Source organism: Mixophyes fleayi, chromosome 3 (assembly GCF_038048845.1).
Source record: "Mixophyes fleayi isolate aMixFle1 chromosome 3, aMixFle1.hap1, whole genome shotgun sequence".
NCBI classification, from domain to species: Eukaryota; Metazoa; Chordata; class Amphibia; order Anura; family Limnodynastidae; genus Mixophyes; species Mixophyes fleayi.
Genome location: NC_134404.1, coordinates 92,623,854 through 92,650,236, shown reverse-complemented (window position 1 = coordinate 92,650,236; position 26,383 = coordinate 92,623,854). Strand labels below are relative to the sequence as shown.

Below are 26,383 nucleotides of genomic sequence, written 5' to 3'. Positions count from 1 at the left end.
TATATATATATATATATATATATACATATATATATATATATATATATATATATACATACACATACATATATATATATATATATATATATATATACATACACATACATATATATATATATATATATATATATATATATATACAGGGCCGGACTGGCCATCTGGCACTTCTGGCAATGCCAGAAGGGCCGATGGGCAGAGGGGCCGGTCCCCATGTCCGCCGAGCAGCAGCACTCGGCGCGCTGCTCGGCGGATGGAGAATCAGTGATAGCCGCCTATGCGAGTAATCACATGGGACGGCACCTGTCACGTGGTGCTGTCCCATGTGATTGCTCGCATAGGCGTCTGTCACTGATTCTCCTTCTGCTGGGCAGCGCGCGGAGTGCTGCTGCTGGAAATAAGATAAGTGTCTGTGTCTGTGTGTGTAATATGTCTGTGTGGCAAATAGTGTTTGTGGGGGCTATTGGTGTGGCTGTGTAGCAAATAGTGTGTGTGGCTATTGTGTGGCTAATAGTGTGTCTGTGTGGCAAATAGTGTGTGTGGCTAATAGTGTGTCTGTGTGGCAAATTGTGTGGCTAATAGCATGTCTGTGTGGATAATAGTGTGTGTGGCTAATAGTGTATCTGTGTGGCAAATTGTGTGGCTAATAATGTGTCTGTGTGGCAAATAGTGTGTGTGGCTAATAGCGTGGCTGTGTGGCTAGTAGTATGGCTGTGTGGCAAATAGTGTGTGTGGCTAATAGTGTGGCTGTTTGGCTAATAGCGTGTCTGTGTGGGTAATAGTGCGGCTAATATTGTGGCTGTGTGGCAAATAGTGTGAGTGGCTAATAGTGTGGCTGTGTGGCTAATAGTGTTTCTGTGGGGCCCCATGTTGCTATAGTGTGCATTTGGCCATGTTCATATAGTGTGGGTGTGTGTGTGCGCGCGTGCAGCATTTTAATATAATATGTGAGGGAAGGGAGGATCTTAATATAGTGTGGGAGGTAGGCTATTTAATGGTGGAGTGTAGGTGGGGTCTAATTATTTAAGGTGAGGTAAAGGAACCTTTAATTTAATGCTGGGGAGGTTTAGGGCTATCAGTTAAATAAGGGGCTGATTTTGGGGAGGAGGGCTATTTAGTAAATGTGAATATGAATTATTTATTGTCGGGGATGGTCGTGGAAAATGGCTATATTTATTAAACTTTAATGCTACTTAATTTATTGCTGGGACTGTTTGGAGGGGGAGAAATATGTTTTAAGTAAATGGGTATACTGTTAATTTAATGTTGGGGCTGGTTGGAGGGAAATAGGTCTACTTATTAAATGTGTGTCACGGCTAGGAATATTTGTGGATCCCCAACCTCTACTTAGATGGTAAAGCAGAGGGTGGTGGAGACAGAACACGCTGGGATTCAGATGGAGAATCACAATGAAGAAATACACAGACGATAAAGTAGTGTTGCAACTTTACTATATTGTTCAATGGTGCAACAGCAGTAATAAAAGGCATGTACAACTCAGCTGTGCTGAGCACACGGTAGTTAGGAAATAAAACAATCACATCAGTACTTCAAGTGGTAACCATGAGCAACAGCATGAAAAACAAGCAATACAGTTGAACGCTGAGATGATGATCCAGAACACTTGTAACCTTGTAACACAGACAGCAATAAAGGAGAATCACTGACACAGCTTGAAAGTCCGATGAGGATAGTAAATAGACTGATCCAGATGGAATGTGATTCACTTTAGCGGATGGTGATATGTAATGTAACGGTTCTTGTCAGCGGAACAACAGATGTATATATATAGTCCAAGAGCTTGGTGAACTAGAGACATGCAATAGAATGTTGCTAGAAGTACAGCGTGACAATAGAAGTCCAACACACAGAGAAACGTAAGTTCTTCCCTTTGACAGAAAGCAGCTGATATCGCACAGAACTTAATTAAAGGAACTGGCTCCTAGCTCGGCAATGATCCTTAGAAATAGTCCAGCAATTCACAAACAGCAGAATGATAATAATAGCTGTGCCAGACCTAGAACCACAGATGACCAAAACTTGATTGTAGTTCAACAGAATAATGAACAGCCGAGCAGAGCAGTAATGAATCCAATCAATATGAGCACAGTTTATAACAAGCAACTCACGACAGTTCTATGTGCAGATGAAAGTTTAATAAATAGTTGCAGCTTAAAGATGAACCATGAAATGATATTCAGGAGGATCAAATAGAGATCAGCGATGACAGGCAATATCGGCAACCAAATAACATCCAGGAGACACTCAGGGAGTTAGGTATGCAGCCAGAACCCACGGTAGTGTGAGTAACACGAAGATCAGGCAATGAATCCCTGATCACAAGAGGTTGATATAGTCTGCAGTAACCAATAAGCTTCAGAAGGAGGTTTCCAATTAGGATAACGGAAAACAGCTATGAAAAGGTAGAGACTCTGAAACAGGAGACAAGCACCAACATAGTTCCTTAAAGAGCAAGTCACACAGCAGCACCTAGTTATGAGAGCGGTGTGTGACAATGTGGATATTATTATTGTGGGGACTGGAGGGAGGCCTAATTATAAAACGTGAGTGCTATTGTTTTAACATTGGGGAGTTTTATAAATCTCATGTACCCATTTTTTTTAAAAAAATAGGGCATCCAATATTCCAGGATCAAGTCTGACCAGCTGCTACAAGTGGTGAAAGTGACCAAGACAGGTAGGAGAGAGCAGGAGAGTCTGCCAACTGTCCTGAATCTGGTGGGGCAGTCCTGAATTTGGGTGAATGTCTCCTTTAGTCAGGATTTGGTCCTACTGCAAGGACAGTTGGGAGGTATGTCCCGCTTCACAACGTACTGCTTGTGAAGGCAAAGCTGTGTGCTTCTAATAGTAATGCCTGTGTATTTGTCTAAAATGATAAATGTAATGTATCTTTATAATATATGTATCAATGCCCCATGTTGGCCACACCCAAAACACAATGAGGTCACGCCCTGCGCGGCGGCACATGTTTTCTTTCCTGCTGGAACTGGGGTGGGCCTGTGTACCTTAAATGCCAGGGCTGATTTTTAGTCCCAGTCCGGCCCTGTATATATATATATATATATATATATATATATATACATACATATATATATATATATATATATATATATATAATATATATATATATACACTTACATATATATATATATATATATATATATATATATATATACATAAATATGAGGGCAGCATGATGACTAAGTGGTTTGCACTTTCTGCCTCACAGCACTGGGGTGATGAGTTCAATTCCCGACCATGGCTTTATCTGTGTGGAGTTTTTATGTTCTCCCTGTGTCTGCGTGGGTTTCCTCCAGGCGCTCCGGTTTCCTCCCACACTCCAAAAACATATTAGTAGGTCAATTGACTGCTATCAAAAATGATCCTAGTCTCTCTCTATGTCTGTGTGTGTATGTTTGAGAATTTAGACTATATATACGTGTATGTAAATATATATATTAATATGTGTGTGTATTCAGAGCTGTAACTAGAGATTTCAGTGCCCTGGGCGAGCTAGACCACCGGCGCCTCATCCCGATTTTGGTAGTAGATGCCGCCTCCCAAGGCGCACACTGCTGGAAGAGAAGAAATTCTATTGTGGGGGTGTGGGGGAGAATATGCCTAGCACTTTACAAGTACTGGAATGGTCTCCGGTCCTGTACAACTTTCTCATTCCTGTTCTTGTAGTTTGACCACACGGAGCTGCTGCTGGCATCTTCTGCTCTCTTGCTGCTTGGCCGGATCCTGCTGGGGCCCTGTTTGGAAAAAACTATTTATTATTTACCACAAGGATAGGAAAGCAAAGCAACAAGTGAATAGTCCAGGCCTCCTTCCTCTAACCAGCCCTGACATCAAATAAAAGTATCCATGCTTAATAATCAGGTCTCTTTCTCAAGATTACATTAATATTATCCACAATTTTTTTAAAAAAAAGGCATATTTCCCATCTTATCAACCAACATTAAATTAATAGCACTCCCATTTCACAAATAGGCCCTATTCAACACCAGCTCTGTCCCACATTCAATTAAATGCACCCAAAAATCCTCAGTATTAAATTAACTTAATAGCTCCTACCTCCACAATCATCCCACAAGTATAAGAATAACCCCCTTATTACCATTAAATTAATAGTCACCAATAATTTAATAGTCCTACTCCTGTTAAATTAATAGCCCCTACCTCTATTAAATAAGTAATCCTGACCAATACATTAATAGCCCCTAATCCCATTAAATTAATAGCCTGTGAGGATGGACAGAGAGACTGACATGCTGAGAAGAAGACAGAGGGGAATGGGAGACACACAGGCGGAGGGGTAGACACACAGGCCAAGGGGAAGACAAAGGGACCGGGAGACACACAGGCTGTGGGGGGGAGGGCAGGGGGAAGGGGAAACACACAGGCTGAGGGGGAGACACACAGGCTGATGGGGGAGACAGGTGGAAGGGGAGACATACAGGCTCAGGGGGAGACACACAGGCTGAGGGGGGGACACACAGGTTGAGGGGGAGATACACAGGCTGAGGGGGAGATACACAGGCTGAGGGGGAGACAGAGGGAAAGGGGAGACACACAAGCTGATGGGGAGATAGGGGGAAGGGGAGACACACAGGCTCAGGGGGAGACACACAGGCTGAGGGGTGGGACACACACAGGCTGATGGGGAGACACCCACAGGCTGATGGGGAGACACACAGGCTGAGGGGGAGACACACAGGCTGAGCGAGAGACACACAAGCGGAGGGGGAGATAGGCGGAAGGGGAGAGAGAGAGATTCAAATACAAAGAGAGAGACAGGGGAAGAAACACTTGCTGATTATTACTTACCTACATAGCTTGAGTACAGGCTGGTGTCAAATGCAGCAGAAGCTGGTGGGCTGTCCAGGGGGCGGAGGGTCCTCTGCTGAGCAGTCACAATACTTGTATCAGGCAGCTTGCTGTGCTGGACAAGCTGAAGGGCTGACCACGGGGGAGGGGCGCCTCTTTCAGCTTGCTGTTCAGCATTTCACTCAACATGAAGTGGGCGGGCAGATCGGCCTTTCGTCGCAGCGTCCTGTGTTGAACTGCACAGGAGCTCCTCATCATAATGATGCGGCCGCATTGCGTGTCATGTTATGCGACCGCCTGTGCGCCCCCCGGGCTGATACCTTTCGGCCCGCGCCTGTCCTTAGTGCACTTTTTCTGTAAGGTGGCAATAGAGGCTGGAGTGCCTCTGCAGCATGGCGCCTTCCACTACCCCGCGCTGCTTAAATCGCAATCCACAGCGCTGACTCTGCATCCGCCCCAGATGTGTACTGGGGGCTGTGACTTTTATAATAACAGGGGGACGTGGCGCCCCCTAGACCTTGTGCCCTGGGTGGTTGCACCGGCCGCACCGCCAGAACTGGATTAAGGCTTTGGGGGGTCCGGGGCACTTAAGACAGGAGGTCACTAAGATCTAAAATTGAGGGCATAGCGACACATCCTGCATTACATCACCTACAGCCCACAGTATGACATTTACAACTCTCCCAGAGGGCTCGCCTAGGTTATCTGCATAAGAAAAATCATTGCTTTCACAAACTAAAATACTGTACATTAAAACAATCATCAAACACCACATTAAGATGGGTATTGACATCACACACTAAAACTAGCAATGATACCGCACATTAAAAATAGCATTGATAATGCACATTAAAAATAGCAATGATACCGCACTTTAAAAATAAAATTTATAATGCACATTAAAACTAGCAATGGTACCGCAAATTAAAAATACCATTGATAATGCATCATTGGGCGTGGCCAGGTCACCCTCCTAGAGATAAAAAACCTGCATAGTTGTGTACACCATTGAACGGTCACCAAAAATTGGGATTGTCCCACTAGATTGTCTGTCACACACCGCTCTCATAACTAGGTGCTGCTGTGTGACTTGCCCTTTAAGGAACTATGTTGGTGCTTGTCTCCTGTTTCAGAGTCTCTACCTTTTCATAGCTGTTTTCTGTTATCCTAATTGGAAACCTCCTTCTGAAGCTTATTGGTTACTGAAGACTATATCAACCTCTTGTGATCAGGGATTCATTGCCTGATCTTCGTGTTACTCACACTACCGTGGGTTCTGGCTGCATACCTAACGCCCTGAGTGTCTCCTGGATGTTATTTGGTTGCCGAGATTGCCTGTCATCGCTGATCTCTATTTGGCCCTGCTGAATACCATTTCATGGTTCATCTCTAAGCTGCAACTATTCATTGAACTTTCTTCTGCACATTGAACTGTCGTGAGTTGCTTGTTATAAACTGTGCTCATATTGATTGGATTCATTACCGCTCTGCTCGGCTGTTCATTATTCTGTTGAACTACAATCAAGTTCTGGTCATCTGTGGTTCTAGGTCTGGCACGGCTATTATTATCATTCTGCTGTTTGTGAATTGCTGGACTATTTCTAAGGATCATTGCCGAGCTAGGAGCCAGTTCCTTTAATTAAGTTCTGTGCGATATCAGCTGCTTTCTGTCAAAGGGATGAACTTACGTTTCTCTGTGTGTTGGACTTCTATTGTCACGCTGTACTTCTAGCAACATTCTATTGCATGTCTCTAGTTCACCAAGCTCTTGGACTATATATATACATCTGTTGTTCCGCTGACAAGAACCGTTACATTACCTATCACCATCCGCTAAAGTGAATCACATTCCATCTGGATCAGCCAAGTCTATTTACTATCCTCATCGGACTTTCAAGCTGTGTCAGTGATTCTACTTTATTGCTGTCTGTGTTACAAGGTTACAAGTGTTCTGGATCATCATCTCAGCGTTGAACTCTATTGCTTGTTTTTCATGCTGTTGCTCATGGTTACCACTTGAAGTACTGATGTGATTGTGTTATTTCTCAACTACGGTGTGCTCAGCACAGCTGAGTTGTACATGCCTTTTATTACTGCTGTTGCACCATTGAACAATATACTAAAGTTGCAACACTACTTTATCGTCTGGGTATTTCTTCATTGTGATTCTCCATCTGAACTTATCCCAGCGTGTTCTGTCTCCACCACCCTCTGCTTTACCATCTAAGTAGAGGTTGGGGATCCACAAATATTCCTAGCCGTGACATTGTCCCACTAGTTCTGGATTGTCCCACTAGAATCACAACATTTCACAGACTCTGCTGCTCTCTCCTACCTGTTCTTCTCACTTTCACCACCTGTGCTGCAGGTTTCTTTAGTTGCGGCTTGTCTGGATCCTGGAATGTTATGGGCCCTATTTGGAATAGAAAATGGGTACATTTAGAAAATACAGCCAGCCCCGGCGTTAAATAATTACCACCCATGATTAATAATTAGGCCTTTCTCCAGCCCCAACATTAAAATAATAGTATTCATATTTAATAAATAAACAAACCTATTTCTCTCCCTAAAAACAGCCCAAGCAATAAATTAATAGTATTTACACTACAGAAATATACCTATTTCCCGCAACCGTCACTGCCATTAAATAATTCATAGACACATTTAATAAAGGGACCTCATTCTCCCCAAACTCCCCCCAACATTCAGTAGGGCCCGAACCATCCCTTCTTAAATTAATAGTCCCCACTATTGTGCCTCCCCCCTTTTGCTCAAGCTTTGTCTCTCACACTTTTTTCTCATACTATGCTTCTCTCCCCCCTTTTTTTTCATGCTGTGCCTCTCCCCCCTTTTTCCTTACTGTGCCTCCCCCCCATTTTTCCATACTGTGCCTCTCTCCCCCCTTTTTTCTTACTGTGCCTCTCTCCCCCCCTTTTTCCTTACTGTGCCTCTCTTCCCCTCCTTTTTTCCTTACTGTTCCTCTCTCCCCCCCCTTTTTTTCCTTACTGTGCCTCTTTCCCCTCATTTTTCCTCATAGTGTGCCTTTCTGCGTTATTCCCTTTTTTTTTTACTTACCTTTCTATTAGCTTCTTTTTTCTCTTCTCTTCTGTCTTCTTGCTTCTTTCTTGGTCCTCTCTGTGCTGCTCCTCACTGAATGATAGGTGTGACTTGATGACGTCACGCCTGTCATTCAGTGTTAACAGAGCAGAGAGGAAGGAGGAGGGACGCCGGCGCTGCAATCAGATGAGTACTGTATATCTATTTTTTTTTTACTACCCTGCTCCCCCACCAACGAAGAGACTCCCCAGCCATCCCCTCCTATTTATGTTTCATTCACAAAGTGCCTTTTGACATGTATAGCCTAAATAGTTGTGAAATGTTGCTAATATTGTCCATTTTTACACTGGCTTTAAATGTGTGTTATGTCATCTGTGACAGTGTCACTAATGTAATGTTGTACCACTTCTACAATGGCAGTGAATTTGTTTACATCCTCTACCGTCCAAACACAAAATGTAAGTTTTGAAGTTATCATCAATACTATTGAAATTTTGTTAGCAATAATGGGAGAGATCAGGAACAGCACTATCATAGACAACATTTGTAATATTTATTTACAAATATATTTGTTAGCCTGCTGGATGATAATATCTTACTTTTACAATTATTACAAGTTGGGAACAAAGTTGCCTCTCTTTGACACGCCTACTCCTGTCCATATGCTTTATGCATTAAAATGTGTACGTGACTTTTAGCTTTTCGTTTGCTAATCCTTTTTTCCTATTCGTAGCCATTGCCTATCTGTGGGGTCAAAATAAAGTGATGCAATATTTTGCTGCTCATAAGAGGAAGTGAAAATATAGCAATATAAATATAGATACATAAAATGTGTGGGTTTGTTTTTTGGGTTTTTTTGTTTTAAAAAAAACAAACTTCCCCATTTAGTTCTGGTTGCTCATTCTCATGAGATTTCGAGAGATTAGTTCCTCTAGAATTTCAACCACATATACTCTTATTACTCTTAAGCGTTAAACTTGCAAGTGAGCAGGTAATCCAGTTATAAGTTTCAATGTTTGTAAATAATTATTTTTTTTCTAACCACCTTTGTTATATTTATATAACACTGTCATTTTGACTCCACCGCTCTTTCCCTTCCAAATAGGTTTCTACACTGAATGTTAAGGGACCATCCTCTATTTTGCAAGATCACGTCAGCTAAGTAAGTCTCTTATATTATCACCTGCATAATAGTTTATTAAACCTTGGACATTTAAACAATCATACCAAAAATAATACACACAATTGTAGAGCTTTAAAGTTTACTACTGATAAATTGTTAATTTTCTTTGGCTAAAGCAACATTTAATAGTTTATTTTTCATTAGTAGGTTGGTAAGTTCACAAATAATAAGAATAGGACAAAATTGAATCTAAATTTATATTTCGCCTCTTCACAATGCTGAAGGAATTTTTCATCTGCTGAGGTCTACACGTTATGTGCTGTTAGTCAGTTAAAATATTCATTTCAGGAGATCAAGTTGTAAGAAGCTCAAGATTAAAGTAAATTATTGCTTGTTTTATTAAGAACATGTGGACTGTCTTCTGAGACAAAATCATGAATGTCTAAAGTGGTTTTAATAGATAGATATCGCAAGAATATTTATTTATTTTTAAAGGACTCTTGATTCTAAAGCCAAATTACAATGTCTGGAATAGCCTGCTAACTTCAAGTGTGTTTCTGCTGTAAAATACAGCAATCAGCCTTAAGGTTGTGAGGTGGTTCACCCCCTTTAAAATGTAATGCAATGTAATTGGCAATAGCTATTTTAATTGCAGAAGAAGATTTATAAAATACTAAGTGGCATATTTAATTCCCCATTTTGTGCATGAGAATGCAACACATTTTTAGCTTCATGTATTCAGTTCCTCAACTTTTACGTTCCATTGTAACTGACAGACAAACTCGTCACTCCTTTGTCGTTAGCCCATAGAAAGTATTGGATAGCTCAGCAGCAAAAAGTTCTCTTCATTTCATTCACGTGCAATAAATTGTTATTGCCTGAATCACCTCGGCACACTTTGGGTGGTGAAGAGAATCAAGGACAGTGAGATTTAAGCTATGATGTAATGTATATTTAAGCCTAGATATATATATATATATATATATATATATATATATATATATATATATATACACATACATATATATCTTATTTAAATTAAGCCGAAAAACACTTTTATTATTGAGCAAATATATTTTTTTCCCAGATTCCTTCCAAACAGCATGACCCAAGGAATTCTTTTAGAATAGAACTGCTCCTCCTCCAAATCCTTATGCAGCCCTGGCAGTAGGCAGCCGGGCATGGGTGCCCATTTCTTATGGGAAACCAGCCCCTGGTTAGTTCATGGCTGTTGCCTGTATTGGAAGGAGGACGAACGACAACAACAAAAAAATTGTGACTAGCAGTCCAGCACTGAAAAGTCTATTCCCTCCTCCTTCGGCTCTGGGGACATAAGTACTGGAAAAGTGTATATATAACTAAATAAAACACACATACACACAAGGTAGATAATTTATATCTATATCACTGTTGCCTACAGCCACACCACCCTGAACACACCCAATCTCATCTATATCACTGTAATGCACCTTAAATAGTAAATAGATATGTTACTTATAAAAAAATATTCTGTGTTTGCACTAAATTCATATGGTTTGGACTGGTTTTATGCCAGGTACATGTGTTTATTACAGTAATATTTATTATGCCACGAGCAAAGTTTGCTTTTACATGACAACATTGTATGTATACCTAAACCGCTTATGGGAACATTACATTAATACTGCAATTACAGCTCTCTCGCGTGTGTTTTTTTTGGGGGGGGATATCCCCCCTGACAATCCTGCGTGCGCCCCTGCATAGGATGATCTAAGTAAATAATTCTACTTGTTTTCAATAAATGATTAGGACGTTACATTCTAATAACTGGTTACCAAGGGTTAATTAACCCGTCAAGATATTTTATCCAGATATATTCATTGTGTATAAAACAACAAATATGACACACACTGGTTAAAGCACTTTTATCAAATGATTAAGTATTATAAAACAACATATGTCATATTATTCAAACAAACGCTACAAGCAAACAGTATAGGAGAATCGCTAATAAAATGTAGAATAGAAAGGGATTAGTGACGTGGTTGGCAGCCACTGGCTGCTATTTTAACAGTTGTTATAGACAATTTCTGGACAGTAATTTTCACATTTTTCTTTTTTAATATTTCACTAGCTAACAACATAGCAGATGATAAAAACAGAGAACTACTAGTCATGGAGTGCCCAATGTATATACATTTTATTTCCTCTTCTCATTCTTAGTTTAAAAATGTTCTCATTGTTTATAAATCTATTCACTATTTAAGGTGCATTACTGTGATATAGGTAAAACAAAGTACCTTATTTTGGCACAGCGTTTCTGTGCGCAATTTTATTAAGAAAGAAGGACACCCTTTAACTGTAACAGCTTGTATAAGGCATACTTACCTACTTTCTTCAGCTCTCTTCCGGGAGCCAGCCAGTGGAGGTGGGCGTGAGGGGGCGGGGCGGCCAAAATCGCGTCATTTTTGGCCCCGCCCCCTGTGACGTCATGATGCAAATTGCGCCATTTGACAGCGGGGGGCAGGGCCAAACACCGCGATTCACCGGGAATAGCGATGCTTGGGATCTAATTCTGCCCACTTCACTAGGAAGTGGGGCACTTCCTAGTGAAGTGGGCAGAATTCGGGAGATTGCCACACTCACCCGGGAGTCCGGGAGACTCTCGCAAAATGCAGGAGTCTCCCGGACATTCCGGGAGAGTTGGCAAGTATGGTATAAGGATCTGGTACGAGTTAGAGTTCTTTTGAGTGCAGTTTAAAGAGTGTTTCCACACATTTTAAAATAAAGTTTAATTGAATCAAACCCTCATTCAGCACTTTATTATAAAATTCATTGCAATTAGTGCTCAAACTGGGCTGGTATGTGGTGGTACGATATTCTGTCACTTCTCCCCAGTCATTCAGTAGACTCTGTAAAGAGGAATAGTGGTCCCAGCTAACTTATGTAGAAGTCAACAGCAAATATTTTGACGTATTGTTAATGTTTCCATGTATTCTCCATCAATGGGTACCAAGGGAATACTATTAGGAATAGTGTTATATGGTCACTTTGAGCACCTGAGTTTATCCCAAGGAACTTAGCACTTACCTGCTTATGTTGCCTGAACATAGCATTAGCCTAATGCATCGCTTCTTTAACACTAGCGCTGATAATCCCACAGCATTCATAGTGTGATAGTAATTGATCAGTGCTCATGTGACAGAAATTTATCAGTGCTAGTGACAAATCAATTAATTTTTGTTTGCTCATATATAGCTACCGGTTACATAAGAACATTTGTCACTAGGTTTCTAACATATTTTCTTCTTTCTTGAGTTTTAGAAATTTAACTATATTCGCTCTTTAGTGTGACCTAAAATTGGTCCTTCCCATCTGTCTAAATTTTACTCTTTACTAAGCAGCTAAAATTTTCTTATTTATATAGCGCTAATCGGTGTTCGAAGTGGACACTTAGAAGTGGTGGTATGGAAAATGCAAGTGAATGGAATTTAATAGTTTTACAATAAAGGCGGCTTGGCATACCACTGTATTCACACCGCACTTTGACCACTGGCGCTAATCATATTATGCAGCTCTGTACAGAATATATGCAGTTATTCACATCTGTCCCATTGGAGCTTAAAGTCTAAATCCACTAACACAAAAACTAGGGTCCATATTTTAAGTCAGAAGCCAACAAACCTACCATGTATTTCTTAGGGATGAGGGAGGAAACTGGAGCACTTGGAGGTAACCCACAAAACACAGGAAGAACATACAAACTCCACACTGATAGGGCCTTGGATGGAACTGCACCCATGACTCCCTTGCTATTATTCAGCAGTGCTAACCACTTTGCCACAGTGCTGATCACAAATATTCGCGCATATAGAAAATATTGTAGATGTTAATTATGTTCCCCTTAGGTTACATTAAGTACTTGATTTAAAATTTGACATTTATTTTTCTTTATATGGCTCATTCTAATATGTTAATTTATGAAGACGTTACTTAGGTTCATGTAAGAACTGTTATTCTATTATGAAATTTTTGTAAAAGATGTTGAAACAATCTAATGCTTTAATATAAATTAATATGTAGGGACTTTTTTTGAAATAAGAGTTACCAATTGTTACTAATTATCTATAGCAACTAATCAAATTCTAGTTATCATTTATTTAGTACCTTCTATAAAATGACAGCTATAATCTGATTGGTTGTTATTGGCAACATCTCCTCTTTTTTTAACTCCCAGTTTAGTAATATAACCCCAGGTCTTCAATATTTGTCACTGTAAGTTTTTGTTCCTAGAATACATCTATTTTTCATTCTCAACCTACTGTACAATATAGTTCCACCTACTATGCATGTTAGATGCCAGTTTTACCATCTATTCTTAATCTCGAGGCTTTACAAGTTATTAGAATGTACAATGTAAAAAATGTTTACAATTATAAAAGTCAGTGAGCATGACATGGTGTATTGTAGTGTTCCAAGGTCTGCCAAGACAGTTAAGCTGTGACAAGATAAGAGGAAGTCTTCTATGCCCAGCAGGAAGAAGCATTTTGAGAAGTGAAAGTGCAGAATAAAGCTGCAGACTAGTAACAGACTATATGTAATAATAGAAAAATGAACCGCACACATACCAAGCATCCCAGAAGGTAAACATGCTTATTAATATGTTGATACATATTAATAAACATGTTTACCTTCTAGGTATGAGCACAGTTAATTTTTCTATTATTATTTTCTATTATTATATATACTTTGTACTCTAGGAGCGATACCAATCTGTGGTTTCTGGGGTTTTGAGTACAGTGTGCCGTAAAAATTTTGACTAGTAACAGAAATCTGTGACACAATTCTGCAAGTGAAAAGTATAAACAGAGATAGATAGGAAAAGGATGTTAAAGCTGCTCCATGCAGCCATTGTCCCTGGGGCCCCACTGGTTCTAATACAGAAGCAGCAAATGAGTGCTTTTCACCTAATTAAAATGGCGTGGGGGAAGGAGATGTGCGTGAAAGGAACAATCACAAGCTGATTGGTCCTCAATTTTGATTGGTTCTCCAGCTTACACCAATCTCCTGGATTTTTAGTCTAAGCTGTAGTAGTACCCATTGGCTAGGGGTGCAGAGTTTGCTAGTAAAATGTTTTTAGCACAACCTTTATTCACATTTTGGGCAATTTGTTTTGTCCTTTGTACTAAATGTTATTAATCTAACTGGCAAGAGGTACACCTTAAGCAATATATACAGTTAAGTCCATAAATATTGGGACATCGACACAATTCTCATAATTTGGGTTCTATACACCACCACAATGGATTTGAAATGAAACTAACAAGATGTGCTTTAACTGCAGATTTTCAGCTTTAATTTGAGGGTATTTACATCCAAATCAGGTGAACGGTGTAGCAATTACAACGGTTTCTATATGTGCCTCACACTTTTTAAAGGACCAAAATTAATGGGACAATCGACTCAAAACCTATTTCATGGACATGTGTGGGCTATTCCCTCGTTATTTCATCATCAATTAAGCAGGTTAAAGGTCTGGAGTTGATTCTAGGTGTGACATTTGCATTTGGAATCTGTTGCTGTCGACTCTCAATATGAGATCCAAAGAGCTGTCACTATCAGTGAAGCAAGCCATCATTAGGCTGAAAAATCAAAACAAACCCATCAGAGAGATAGCAAAAACATTAGGTGTGGCCAAATCAACTGTTTGGAACATTCTTAAAAAGAAAGACCGCACCGGTGAGCTCAGCAACACCAAAAGACCCGTAAGACCACGGAAAACAACTGTGGTAGATGATAAGAAATTTTTCCCTGGTGAAGAAAAACCCCTTCACAACAGTCGGCCAAATCAAGAACACTCACCAGGAGGTAGGTGTATATGTGTCAAAGTCAACAATCAAGAGAAGACTTCACAAGAGTGAATATAGACGGTTCACCACAAGATGTAAACCATTTGTGAGCCAGAAAAATAGGAAGACCAGATTACAGTTTGGCAAACAACATCTAAAAAAGCCATTACAGTTCTGGAACAACATCCTATGGACAGATGAGACAAAGATCAACTTGTACCAGAGTGATGGGAAGAGAAGAGTATGGAGAAGGAAAGGAACTGCTCATGATCCAAAACATACCACCTCATCAGTGAAGCATGGTGGTGGTAGTGTCATGGTGTGGGCATGTATGGCTGCCAATGGGACTGGTTCCCTTGTATTTATTGATGATGTGACTGCTGACAAAAGCAGCAGGATGAATTGTGAAGTGTTTCGGGCAATATCATCGGCTCATATTCAGTCAAATGCTTCAGAACTCATTGAACGGCGCTTCACAGTGCAGATGGACAATGTCCCAAAGTATACTGCAAAAGCAACCAAAGAGTTTTTTAAGGCTAACAAGTGGAATGTTATGCAATGGCCAAGTCAATCACCTGACCTGAATCCGATTGAGCATGCATTTCACTTGATGAAGACAAAACTGAAGGGAAAATATCCCAAGAACAAGTAGGAACTGAAGACATTTGCAGTAGAGGCCTGGCAGAGCATCACCAGGGATGAAACCCAGTGTCTGGTGATGTCTATGCCTCCCAGACTTCAGGCTGTAATTGACTGCAAAGGATTTGCAACAAAGTATTTAAAAGTGAAATTTTGATGTAGGATTGTTTAGTTTGTCCCATTACTTTTGGTCCCTTAAAAAGTGGGAGGCACATATAGAAACCGTTGTAATTAATACACTGTTCACTTGATTTGTATGTAAATACCCTCAAATTAAAGCTGAATGTCTGCAGTTAAAATCCATTGTGGTGGTGTATAGAGCCCAAAATATGAGATTTGTGTCGATGTCCCAATATTTATGGATTTAACTGTATAAATTTGCTGAAACCTAGAACAGTGTTGCCTCTCGGGCATGCCATAATGCATTAGACCATTACTAATCTGTTAAATCTTCCAATTCACCTTCCCATTTTAATTGGAGTGCTGGCAAATTATCCCCAAATAATTATTTTATTAAAAGTTTCTAAATTATTTATATTATTGCTAGTCCTAATAGTAGATGGTTATTTTTATAGTTGCATCCAATAAAATTAGCAATCCACCCCCAAAACTGTACCATTAAAGCATGACGAAGTTGCAAATATGTATAAAAAGTTGCCCTAGCGACTCCATATTCGGTTTGAAATTTTAAAATAAATCTTCATCATCATTAACATTTATTTATGTAATGCCAGCAAATTCCATAGTGCTTTACAGTTGGGGACAAACACAGTAATATACAATACTGGGTAATACAGACAAAGAGGTGAGAAGGCCCTGCTCATAAGCTTACAATCTAAGGGACAATGGGAGTTGGATACGTGAGGATAAGTCTACATATTGCATTTCGGTCCAGCCAGATTGCAAAGGTAAAAGTGATGGTATATGGTCCAGTCACACAGCAATGGTGGTCAGGGGATCAGAGGGTTGTAGTCTTGTGGGAATTGTGTAAATTGTGGTAATAGGGTAACCTAGTGAAATTAAGATGGTTATTGAAGAATATTCTAAGCTTGCCTGAAGTGGTGGGTTTTTAGAGAATGCTTGAAGGTTTGTAGACCAGTGGAAAACTTATTGTGCGAGGGAAGGAATTCCAAAGAGTCGGTGCAGCTTGATAAAGTCTTGTGAATAGAAAGGAGAGGATGTAATGAGAGTGGATAAGAGACGCAGATCTTGTGCAGAACAGAGGTGTCGAGTTTGGAGATATTTTAAGTGAGGAGATGTATGTTGGTGCGGTTTTGTTGATGGTCTTGTAGGTTAATAGAAGTATTTTATATTGGATTTGGTAAAAAACAGGCAACCAATGTAGAGATTGACAAAGTGACTCAGCAGAGGAAGAACAAATTGCAAGGAAAATCAATCTAGCCGCTATGTGCAGAATAGAACATAGGGGCGAGAGTCTGTTTTGGGGAAAACCAGTATGGAGAGAGTTGCAATAGTCAATGCGGTAGATAATGAATGCCTTAATTAGAGTTTTTGCAGTGTCTTGTGTAAAATATGTGCATATTATGGAAATGTTTTTTAAATGTATGCAACGTGATCTAAATATAGAGTCGATGTAGGGAAGAAAGGATAGCTTTGAGTCAAGGATCACACCTTGGCAGGAAGCTTGTGGGGTGAAATTTATGGTCATGTTGTCAATGGAAAAAGAAATGTCAGATAGGTAACTACTGTTGGTGGGTGGGAATATTATTAACTCTGTTTTAGGAAGATTGAGTTTGAGTTGGTGAGAGGACATCCAAGATGAAATGACAGAAAGACAGTCAGTAATGACAGTCAGAAGGCGAGAGATCAGGAGAGGACAGATAAATTTTGGCACCATCCCCACAGAGATGATACTGAAATTCAAAGCAGTTTATTAGTTTTCCTCAAGAAGTGTTATAGCTAGAAAAGAGCAGAGAGTCTAGTACTGATCCTTGTGGGACTCCAACTGACAAACGAAGCGGAGCAGGGGCGGATCCAGAGAAATTAACATTAAAAGAGCGATTAGAAAGGTAAGATAATCAGGATCGGATAGTGTCTTAAAGACCTAGGGATTGTAGCACTTGTATGAGAAGAGAGTGGTCAACAGTGTCAAATGCAGCAGATAGATCCAGGAGAATTAGAATAGAGTAATGTCCTTTAGTTTTAGCAGTGATCAAATCATTGACAGCTTTCAATGCAGTCTCTTTCTGTAGGTTGATTATAGAAATGAAGCGTGTGAGGCGAGTGTAGGCAAGTCTCTCTAGAAGTTTGGAGGGGGCATGGGAGCAGAGAGATTGGATGGTAATTTGAAAGAGTTTGGGTTAGAATTTTGTTTTTTCAGCATAGAAGTAATCACTGCGTGCTTGTATAATGATGGGAAGATACCAATAGAGAGAGAGATTACAGATCTTAGTTAAAGGTGAAACAGTGGCGGATCCAGGGGGGGGCGATCGGGGCGATCGCCCCCCCTACCAGGGGCTTGCTGCCGACAGCTGCACACTGTGCAGGTCCGTTCAGCAGGGACAGTATGCTGCCCGGCTGCTCTGATTGTGTTTTAAACACAATCAGAGCAGCGGGACAGCACACTTTCAATGCTGAACGGACCTGCACATACTGTGCAGCCGCCGGCAGCCTTAGAACACAGAAAAGGGGCGGGGCCTAAATCGCCCCCCCCCCCTAAAATCGCCACGGTTAGGGCAAATGTCTGGGTCCACCCCTGAGGTGGAATGAGCACAGGAGACAGGGATCTAGCACTTTGTGAGGTTATAGGATCAAGAGGACAGGAGGTCAGCAGGAAGATAAGAAGACAGTAAATACGTGATCTTCATTTGTGGGATCAAACAATCAGAGGGTGCTGGGAAGAAATTGAGCTGATTGCTTATCGAGGAAGATGATACCATTAGTAGTCTTATCTTATCAATCTTCTCCTTGAAGTAAGAAGCAACATCCTAGACACTGATAGAAGCCGGATGGTTTGGAATGGGAGGGTTGAGAAGAGATTTAAATGTGTTGAAAAGGCGTATTTTGTGTAAAATCTCTCTGTGCATCCCCAGAACAGCACTATACACCAGAAAACGCAAGCATATCCAATTCATCTTCAAACACAAGTTTTGAGCCCTACCACTTGCACCAGCTACAGGGCAGGTGTAAGTTGTGAGTGATAGTGATGACTGTTTGGTATACATGCTAAAAGATGTGTTTGCAATTAGGAGGAACAGTAAACATTTTGATAAATGTATTTCATGGAGGAAAAAAATGAATGATAAAACCTTTTTTAAAATGTTTTTTCATTAATGAATATATTATTAACAGGTGCCAATAATTAAATAGTTTTTTTTTTTGTATGCATTTTGCTGGGACTTTAAACATATATTTGTATCCTGCAGTGTATTATGTTTGTACCATATATGTAGCGCGTACTTAGACCAATATTCAACAAGAGATGCTTCTTCAGATCTGCTTGTAGTTAAATACGGACGTACTTATGCCTGAATTACGTGCGCAAAATACGTTAATTTTTGTGCCTTAATGTACCAGTCCTATATCTGTACCAGAATATCAGAATCAGAAACTTCTGAATCAGAAATTTATACATCTTTGATTGATTTCAATCTACTAAATGGATGAGTTTGTGATATATGCCATGTCTAAAATTGGTTTCTAAATATATAAGTCTCCAATTTTTCATAATGCCATTTAGAAAGTTAAATAAACAATCTAGTTTTGACCTTTCAATAGTTCTGTATTGCACCTTAGTTCCACATTGCACACCGGTATGTTGGAGGAGTCTGCAAGGTCCCCAGTATTACAGTTCACAATACACAGTGTTCTCTCCTGCTTTGTGTTTTGCTGCCGGCATTCACAGTGGAACACAAGCCATATCCAGGTGAACACCGCTCTACAGATGCTGTAGCATTGCATCCAATGAGATTTCATCATGGGGATAGAACAACTAATTCTAGATACAGATAAAGCCCACAAAATGGTACTATAAGGACCAACAGATTCTGATCCCATACATGCTTCTCAGACAGATTCCATAGAATGAAACACATCCTGTGGGGACCTCTGGGCAACAATAAATCTTCTATTTTTTTAAATACCTAAAAATACTTATTAGTAAAACAAATATACATATATTTCAGATTCCATCCCAATAGTTTGACCCGAGGGCTTTCTCCCACCCCACCGAACATCTTCAACACCTGGACAGCCAGTGCTGATTTACTCTATAACTGGAAACCAACCTCGGCAGCAAAATGTTTTTCATTCTATATGCAGCTGCTCACTACTTATGCCCACCACTAGATGGCTGTGTGATGACAGTTCTTGCTGCTCAAAGCTGCATGCAAAGCGTTTAGTTTTGAATCCATCTGTCCTGCTTGCTAAACTTTGAATTTTGCATGTGAGTTACGGTGAGCAGGCATTCCGAATTGGGAGAAACTTTGAACCAATGAATAGAACTTTTGAAGAATGGAAATTGGACCCTATGATTCCAAGTTGCATCTTATGTATACTGAACAATTGCAAATTACAGAAGTGCTCAGTAGGCTCTCCTTGGCTAGCCATAGCAACAGATGTTTGCATGTCTGGCCTAGAGCCCACTAGGAGGTGCAGCAGCAACTCTGCTACTTACTATGTCATAGAGTATATTAGGGGACAATTTTTATTGTTCATTATATTAATAGGGCAATATGAATATATAGTTAGATTATTGGGTAATAATATTTTATTGCTAGCGGTTGCAATAATAACTTATGACAGATCAACATCTATAATATAAATGTCTAGTGGCGTGTGTTAGTCTGTCTGTGTGTGGAAAAAATAAAACCAAGCTGCAGCGCCACCTGCTGGGCGGAGTTATACACTGACCTACTAAATTCTTAGTGTATGTGGAAAAAAAAATGTTTTTAATTTGTTCATTTAATTTGTTAATTTTTAAAAGTATTTATAAAGATTTAAAAATATATATATATATATTTCTTGAAGGAGAAGTGACAGTTGGGAGTGGTTGGTGGTTGCCGGGGGTGACAGTGGGGAGTGGTTGGTGGTTGAGGCCTGGGCTATGGCCCAAATGCATGACAAGAACTTTTTTAACACCTTAAGTAGCTTGATTTGACTAGAATGCATGAGTATCATTCACGGATTAACTTGTGTATTATATGGCACTTGTGCACATGTGTATGCTGGTATTAGAGTGAAACATGTGAGCAAGATAAATGGTGCACCCATCATGAAATCATAACAGTTGCCCCGTCATAAATAATTATTGCACCAATTAGCAATAAAAAATGATTGATCTTATATATAAATCTATATTTATATTGTCCCCTTAATATAATGATCAATAAAACTTGCACCCATACGTTTATTAATTAATTTTGTCCTCATAGTCATTAAATATTGATTGCCACAATAATTTATAAATCAACGGTGCCTCCTCTGAGGTTATGAATGGCAAGATAACTCAAAGGCCATGTCCTATAGTAAATGTGGTGGTTTAGAGCATTAAACTACTGGGAAATTAAGATGATGACAGCGGATTATAACCTCCGCACACAGCACTGTTTGATATATTACCCCCTAATATTTGTATAAACCAATTTTATCATGTTTGTAGACATGCAGATACAGCCTCCTTTCTTGCACAAATGAAAATGCCACTTTGCTTCAGAGCTGTAACTACGAATATACATTTAAGAAAGTATTAGACAATCACTATTATTATTATAAATTATGCAGAATATGCATAATAATTATGCAGTGATGTACAGAGGATATGTAGTCATTCACATCAGTCCTTGACTCATTGGAGCTTACAGTCTAAATTCTGTTCAAAACAGATACTCTAGAGTCCATTTTGTCTGAAACCAATTAAAGTACCAGCAAGTTTTTGGAAAGTGGGAAGAAAATAGACCAACTGAAGGAAAAATACAATTTCCACACAGAGAGTGGAGACTTGTCAATGTCACTGCACAGACTCCAATGCAACATTAATTATGTTTTCTTTATTTCATTTTTTGAATCTCATCTAACTAATTTTTGTTTCCAATGTAATATTGTGCCAGTTCTCAAGTTTGTTTTGCCTGTATACTGGGCCTTCTGCTGCTGCCCTAGTTACACCTCTTCACAGCGTATTATACAGCCAAAATATACCAAAGACTTATACTGAATTCTATTATGTTGCATTTGGGAAATTATTTTTTTTCATAGCCATTTTCTGAATATATCCATAAAGGTCTACAAATCTGACCTGTATATCATACTTGCCAACATTTGTTTTTGGGCTTCCGGGAGATGCCGGCTGGGATGTGGGCGTGCAGGGGGCGGGGCGCCAAAACCGCGGCATTTTGGCCCCGCCCCCCTGATGAAATGACGCAAATCGCGTCATTTTACAGCAGGGGCGGGGCCAAACACCACGATTCCGGGTGAATCGCTGCGTTTAAACCGAATTCTGCCCACTTCACTAGGAAGTGGGCAGATCAGGGAGATTGCCACACTCTCCTGGGAGTCCGGGAGACTCTCGCGAAATGCGTGAGTCTCCCGGACATTCCGGGAGAGTTGGCAAGTATGCTGTATATCAGTTAAATGGCAAGAGGAAAATGTAAATTTGGGCACAAAAGAGGTGAACTTGTGAGACCTGGGTATATGGTTGTATGATGATAATCCAGGTGATTTGCATAGTGATGATCACTACCCGCTATGGTAATAATTTTGCAAAGCTGCACATTCATGTTACATCCATCCTGATTTCCCTGGTAACTGTCTTCCTGCTAAAATATCAGAGTAATATCAGAGAAAAGCACACACATTTTTCTGGATACATTTGTTTTTGTTACTAACTGATATCTGTTTTGTTTTATTCAGTCAAGACATTCGAAATATACATAAGAACATTTATAGAAAAAAAAGCTAAAAAAAAGGTAAGTAAATAAGAAAAGAATTCCACATCATGTGAATAGATTCATGTTCAAATAGTGTGACTAATGCATGGATACTTTACAATGTAGGAATATAAAACCTGATTAATCCCATAAGGTTATGTCTTCTAGCTCCCATGTTCTCAGTCGTTCTCAAACTGTCTCCCACACTAATGACCAGCCAGGGACTTGTCCATGTCTCCAAATATCATCTGTCTGTAAATAGACTTTACAATGTCATTGTAGATATCAGAACCTGTTTTTACATTCAATAATATTGATAGGTTAATATAATATTAATAATGTGTTTTGGGTGTATATCATAGAATAAAACAATAGTTTACTATAAAGTCCCCTGGCTACAAGATAAGAATTATATTATATTCTTAAAGGGCCACGAAACCTATATATATGTAAACAGTTCACATATCACAGCAGAAATTTAAATCTTTCACATTGTATGTAACATTATGTACAGTGTATCCTCTGTTATTAGCCACGTTAGGTTTGCAGCGATTCCCAGCAATATATCAGTGTATCTACACTAAATGTGATAGTCATAGGAAAGAAGCCTCTTCTCGTAAACGAACTTTAAAGGGGGAGATTCAATTAGACGCGAAGTGTCTCCAGAACGTCAGCAAGACACCTCGCGGCGGAGATTGGACAGAAATATCCACTCATGTTTGTGTGCACAAGAATGAGCGGAAATCATATTGCAATTGCCAGCAAGTGAATCTCCCCCTAAGGATCTTTAATGACCCACAGAAAATTGCGGTCTCTCAATGCTGCTTTATGCGTTGAAGAATGCTTACCTTCATGCCTAACAAATTTCAAGGTGCATGCAACACGCCTCTTGGAACTGACCCTAGAAAACCTAGCTAGGTGGGTTTGTAGATACACCCAGGGCCAGATTAACGTAATGGAGGCCCCTGGGCTAATGGGGCCCCCATTCCCCCGTGAGGCCCCCCCCATTAGCAGCCTGGCCCCCCTGTTAGCCGACTGCCCTCCCCCCAAGCGCTTACCTTCTCCGCTCCTGTCACTGCAGTCCTGCTTCCGCGGCGCGCTGTAAGCTCCTTACTGAGGAGATCTCGTGACACTCTCGCGAGATCTCCTCAGTAAGGAGATTACTGAGCACCGGAGAAGGAGGACTGCAGTGACAGAGCTCAGCATTGAACGGGCCGGGGGCGCCCCCGCTCCCGTCCCGATCAATACCTCTGCTGAACTCTGTCAAGGACCCCCTGGATGCCCGAGGCTCCTGGGCTGTAGCCCAGTTAGACCTCGGGTTAATCCGGCCCTGGATACACCAGAAAATGCGTATGGCAGAAACAGTAAAATGTCACATCAAAGTCCAAGTTACTAATACTTTAGGATCAGCAGCTTTATTAATTTTAACATTTCAGTTTTCTATTAAAATACTGCTTGGTTTAGCCTCAGCTATGTCTTAAATTAATCATGAGAGTGAAGGTGACATTGGGACTGTATTTATCATGTTTCACATTTGCCTATATGATTCTTTTTTTCCATTGATGTAAGTGCACCTAGAAATGCACTTTACTGTGGAAGTACAACTGGAAAGTTCAGAAATGTGTCCCATTAAAAATATAGAAGAAGAATCTGAGATGGTGGAAAAGCTTTGTACCATCCTGCAAAGTAGGAAATATCACTGCAATTGCACACTCTCTAGCACTTTATCTTGTTGAAATCTCATCCTGCAAAAAAAAAAGGTTGTTATTGTCTGTTGGTGCAAAAGCAGTTGTGCTCATTTGCCTAATCTGTACCTGTGTTCTGCCTAGCTCTACCCATCAGAGAGCACATTTTTGCCCCTCAACGGATGAAGCAGTATTGGCCTATAATTCCAAGTAGGGGCACAAAGTTACAAAAGATAAATTTTGTTGCAGTTTTCCACTTTTATGGTTCATAAGATATATTTGTTACTTCCTGAAACAAACACATACATATTTTTTTTCAAATATTATTAGTAGCTCTCATTTGTAAATCATCTTGCATATTAGGCTTGGTGGTCATTTAACCCTTTAATGCAAAATCACATTTATGAATGTGTGTATGGCGTGTTAAAATCAATGAAACCCATCATTTACAATGTGCAGTTACTATTTTTAGGATGCGGGAGGGTATCCTCTTTCCTTGGTTTGCTAGTTTGCTTGTATTACTCAATTCATAATTGATCTTCTGTTACTGACCTGCTAACTGATTTTCTTTATTTCTGCTTTCCCTTAGATACCTTATTGTCATGTCACTTGGCCTAATTTGTAAACCACACAAAAATGCGTTACATGTTTTGCACATTGCCCTCACTTAGTGAGGGCAATTTTAGGTGGAGTGTAGAGGGCAAGAATCCATTTGTAGAGGGTCTAGGCAGAGGTGAGAAGAGAGAATGAGGGTTAGGCAGTTGTTTAAAAGTTACTCAAGTACTCTGGAAGCAAAGGGGAGGAGAAGAGAGGTACGGAAGAGAGATTGGTTTTGAGGATATGAGAAATAAACATGTGTGAAGATTGAAGGGAAAGTGTCAGTAGGGGTAGAGGTTGAAGAGGTGATGTAGGTGCAAGTATTGGGGGAAAGGGTGCAGTGGAGTTTGGAGAAGGTGGAGTCAAAATGGGAGGTAGAGAGGGAAGAAAGGAATACAACGGCCTTCTACTCAGTAGGGTGGAATAAGAATTAAGGGTGGATAAGGGACTGGAGGAGAAGGTGGATGTGGAATGCCTGATGAGGTGAGAGCTTTTTTTGACTGATGGTGTTGATTTTGCCTTTGAAGTAAGTGGCAAATTTATTAATTGTGAATGAAGAAGGCAGGTGACGAGGTCAGAGAAGCAACATGAAGGAAACAAAAAGGCAATGGGGATTTGTCAACTGTGTGGATAAAAGGAACTTTGAATAGATTTGCTTGGCGAAAGAGAGGGCAGTCTAGAAATAACACAGAATTAATTTGTGCCAATAGTGTGTTGGATAAATATTTTCTGCATGGGATCTCAGCAGTACCAGAGCACTTTTGCAGGTGGAGGGTCTGCTTCAAATGTTTCAACCAATCCTGAAAAAATATTAAACCAGTGGCTCACAATCTTTGCAAAACTAACACAGGAAGTTCAGCCATTAAAATTAAACTGAGTAGTCATAAGTCCGTTTTAGGTAATGATTGTTCTTTTATTGACTATGCCAAAACCTGTATTTTCAGATATAATTTCTAAAAGATACTGTAACTTAGAGATCACTGACATTGCAGCAAGTTTTGTAGAGGAACAGGGTGTTTCACAGAAGTGCAAAGTACAATCTTTGAGTTCTTCTTTTTCTTCACCATCTCACGGAAATGTTAAATTTTGCAGAATTCATAGACTATGAATAGAACTAGACAGATGAACAATTAACCTTGCTGTGTGGTGTGCTTATGGTAGGAATTGAAATGCTTAAAGCCAGCTTCAAAAGGCAGAACATGCAAAAAAAACAATTCCAAATACAGAACAAGACAAATATTTTGCAGAACAGTGTGAAAACTTTGCTCATCTGTACAGAAAATACATTTCTTCAAAGCGTGTTTACATTTGTCTACAGTAATACTACAACTTAACTATTCATAACTAACATATTTGTGCAACTACCTTAGTTGTAACAAATGAAAATCATATATCTCAGAAATCTTTTAAATAATTCACAAACGGCAGATGTCAGGATCAAAGGTCAATAATGTCCTGTTTTTCTAATTGTATTCCCTTTTTAAAAATTGGTACCACATCTTTCTACCAATTTTTTGGCAGTGACCCCTTTAGGGGGAAAACAGATAAGTATAGGAAACTGTAGTCTATCATTCCTTTCCTACAGGTGCTTGGATATTATTTGGGCCAGGTGATTTATCTCTCTTCATCATTTTTTAGCTGCACCTCCTCCTCCCGCCTTACAAGCAATATTTAGTGGTGTGCAGAGGCTATTGCTACACAACCTGTTTCATAATACATGATT

General features: G+C 39.9%; 1 protein-coding gene across 3 annotated transcripts in view; it reads left to right on the top strand.

Moving 5' to 3' along the window:
• The window catches only part of LOC142143818 (cysteinyl leukotriene receptor 2-like), a 175,674-nt gene that overhangs the window by 137,062 nt on the left and 12,229 nt on the right, over positions 1–26,383 (top strand). Inside the window, exons 1-3 of one of the 3 annotated variants that reach the window (XM_075201988.1) lie at positions 8,818–8,895; positions 9,010–9,066; positions 22,362–22,417. The exons of 1 other annotated variant lie outside the window; for it this stretch is intronic. The gene's annotated coding sequence lies outside the window, so the exon portion shown is untranslated. Of the gene's footprint in view, positions 1–8,817; positions 8,896–9,009; positions 9,067–16,990; positions 17,525–22,361; positions 22,418–26,383 lie in introns of those variants that run through there. One more of the 3 variants, XM_075201990.1, reaches the window with a different exon arrangement.